The following is a 3527-nucleotide window of genomic DNA, read 5'->3' on the forward strand; positions in this document are numbered from 1 at the left end:
GACCAGTATTTACAGGTTATAACTCAATGCCTATAGGGTTTTTCCCATACCATACTACAAACCTTGGTTTTCATTGTTTATTTCACTGCATATCAAATTAAAATTAATTGCAAAAAACAATTAAAATGATACCAGCAAGAAGTGATAGTTGACAATCTGATGCTAAGAAATGAAATAGAATAACCATAAAATTATATTAATTTTAGAACTCAAAAAGAAAGATAGCATGATATTATCTAGTTTGGGGCTATTGGTTCCACATTTTTTTTGTTTTTTTTTAATATGCCACAATTTTTATTGCAACGTGGCCATTTTTGTAAGGGTAGAAAGTCTGACCTCAAAAACAACATTCTATTTAAGGCCCTTTTAAATAGAAATTGCCATCATGACTGATATTCAAAATACCTTTAGTGTTGCAAGATTTACACGGTAAACATAAAATTCCTACCCTTATTCAGTAGTGTACACTCAATGGAAAACAAAAAGCCATTAGTAGCAGCTATTTCTTTTAAGAAGACATGCAGGTAACAGGAATGAACACTAAGGTACTAGGATAAGTTGATGACACAGTTAACACAACTTACTTGGCATTCCTTTTGGAGGTAGGGAGTTAAACTCATTACAAAAAAGTGCTTTCAATGCATAGTGTTATAGCTTATATTTGTGCTGCCATGTCACAAAAATAGGCTTGCTGAGGCAGGTGAGGGGTATGGATGCTGGAGCCTCATAGAACTGCAATCGAGTGCAACTATAAATAATACTGAATAAAGTTTACCATCTGATGAGTGGATAACGCTTTCAAGGCATTCAATTAGCTTACCCTTTGCAGTATTCTAAGTTATTCACATTGACAATCACATTCATTATAGTGCTTGCTGCAAGGGAGGCATATAACTAGTTGTTTTGGCTAAATGATGGGAAGGCATTCCTTGGGTTTTACATCAAAGTAACAGTATTAAACAGTCTAATGGCAATCACCGATAGGCTGATATTTCCTTCATTCACTGTGTTGGATGGACCCAGTGGGAAGAGGAAAAACAAAAACACAAAAAAGCCTAATACTATTTCAATTGACTAAGCTGGAGAAATGAAAGCTCCTTAAGATCCAGATGGCACTTTACTGTCATTTTATAAGGGTTTTGCTTCAAGTGGAACTACTACTACGTTGCCTCCAAATTTCTCTCCAAGTGTCAAATGGTCCTTTATGTCATCCAAGCCATTTACTTGCCACTCATGTTTAATACCTGTAAATTTCTTTTTAATGGCACCTTTAGAGCTAGCATAAATCATCTTGCTTTCTAAAGGTGCATTTTCAGGAGCCCTGGACCTGCTTGGCTTCCTCTACAATTATTTGCCTTTTGTCATCGCTTAAACAGAAGAGAACTGCTTTCTTTCTTTTTCTTATCTCCTCTTGTGTAGAAAATTTCCTTGCTTTTATATTATTAAAAACGTGGATGACTTCATCATTCACTGTAACTCCAGAAGCCATAGTGCCCACGGCTATGGCTGTGGCGGCGGCTGGGGCTCCGGCTCGGTGGCCCTGGGCCCTATAAATCTTATAGCCCCTGAAAGCACACAGTATTACTGCCCAACACATTAAGTGATGTTCTTATGATGGTGTTGATGAATTCAAGAAAGGATTAATGTTATATTCACTGTATTCTTTTTAAGAAGGTAGAGGAATATGCAATGCATTTTATGTAGTTTTCCATACAAGTTGATATAATTTGGCACTTGAAAGGGTAACCTTTTGTTATATATATAATGATAACAATAGGCACCACTCTTGAGTGCCTCCTCCATGCCAGACAGTGTATAGGTGTTTAATATAAATTATCACTCATCCTGCTGGACAAAGAAACTTCAACCTGGCCAGACATGAATCTCAGAGGTTTAAGGAAGGCAGATTCATTTTTTTTTAAAGATTTTTATTGGGGAATTGGGGGATGGGAACAGCACTGGGAAATTGGGGGAAGGAATGAGACAAATTGCTGTCCTTTTGTTCTTCAGTCTAGTTGTGGAGGACGTTGCTTCACTGGCCCAAGTTGGCACCATCATTGTGCTCTTCCCAGGCGAGGCAGATTGGCCGCCAGCTTCTGGACGGCTGCTCACGGCGGCTGCTGGCCGCTCACACTGACTGCAGACTACACACGGTAGCCCATGGGAACCCACTGTAGCAGGGGCTGCAGCCTATGCCGTTGCCGGCAACTCACGGACAGCCCAGCTGCAGGTTGAGGTGTTGTTCAGCATCTTAGCTGTAGAGGGCAGTGTACTGGCCCTCATAGATGGGATCTGAACCTGGGCCCTCTGGTGTCCTAAGCCAGCTCTTAACCAATGCGCCTCTCAGCTGGCCCAAGGCAGATTCATTTTGTTGTGGCCTTGGAGGATGGTTTTATCTTGAAAATTAAAGACTTATGGATTGCCTTGTTCTGCAGAAAGCAGAAGGGTGTGTAATTATTTCATTTAATTTATGATATTAGGCTGATATAATTTGTAACATGAGCTTCTAAAATAATAATAATAAATAATATTAATAATAATAATAATAATAATAATAATAATAAATAATCACTCTTGATTATCTGCTCTGTACCAAGCAATGTGTCTGGTCTTTCACATAAAATATTTTTACTCCTGCCAGGCAGTTGTTTTATCCCCATTTTACATGTTGAGAAACTGGCTCAAGGGGGTTATTATCTACTCAAGAACAATAAGTGAGCGATAAAGCCAAGACTCAAATCCAGTTGCCTAAGACCCCAAAGACACACTCTCCCCAGTCCCAGGTGGATGCCAGTTATAGAGGAAATCCCCTGAAATGCACCTGATGGTTCCCAGACAGTGCCCTAAGGGAGTCCTCTCTGTAAAAGGCTTTCTGGTACAGCGGGAAGGTTCCTATTTCTATCCCTCTTCTTCATGGGACACTGTTCTCAGCCAGGGAGAGGAGGGACATTCTGGATCCTGTGAGCCTGAGCCAATGGTGAGTTTTAATCATCTAAGAGGAACCCCCCCAGAGTAATTCCTTGACGTCACCAGCTGAGTCCATTCACCTCTCAAAGCGACCAGCCTGGCCCTCCTCCACCACACTCAGTTCTTTCCCTGGCAGCTGAAGACACCCTAAAAATAGCTTCTAGACTTTGGAAGGTACTTCTTCTGGTGCCCACAGCAAAGTAGGTGCCTGTGTGATGGGAAGAGCAGATCTCAGGGCAAGTCAATTCCACTCTGCAGGAAGATCAGCTAGGTCCTCTCCTTTTCCAAGAATGAGAGGCCAGGAAAACCCAGGGACACGAAATCCCATTCCTTCCTTCTGCCATAAATGCCTTCCTCATTTCTTGTCTGACCTAAAATCCACCGATGTGGTGTCCTTGATTCTAGGCTCTAATGGCACTTGGTGTGTCCCAGTGAGGGGGCAGAGGATAGCACACCCAAGCCCCACAAGGCTTGAGGCCTCAGTGTGCATAATCACCACACACTTTTGGAAGCAGGAACACATTAGAAAGTTTCCCTAAGCTTGGGTGGTGGAAAGTTCT

At 41.4% G+C, this 3527-nt stretch overlaps 1 pseudogene; it reads right to left on the reverse strand.

Moving 5' to 3' along the window:
• Positions 1 to 1128: 1128 nt before the first annotated feature.
• On the reverse strand, positions 1129 to 1489 carry LOC109388262 (cofilin-2 pseudogene; annotated as a pseudogene).
• Between the last annotated feature and the right edge of the window lie 2038 nt (positions 1490 to 3527).

Source organism: Hipposideros armiger, unplaced genomic scaffold, assembly GCF_001890085.2.
Source record: "Hipposideros armiger isolate ML-2016 unplaced genomic scaffold, ASM189008v1 scaffold_188, whole genome shotgun sequence".
Taxonomy (NCBI): domain Eukaryota; kingdom Metazoa; phylum Chordata; class Mammalia; order Chiroptera; family Hipposideridae; genus Hipposideros; species Hipposideros armiger.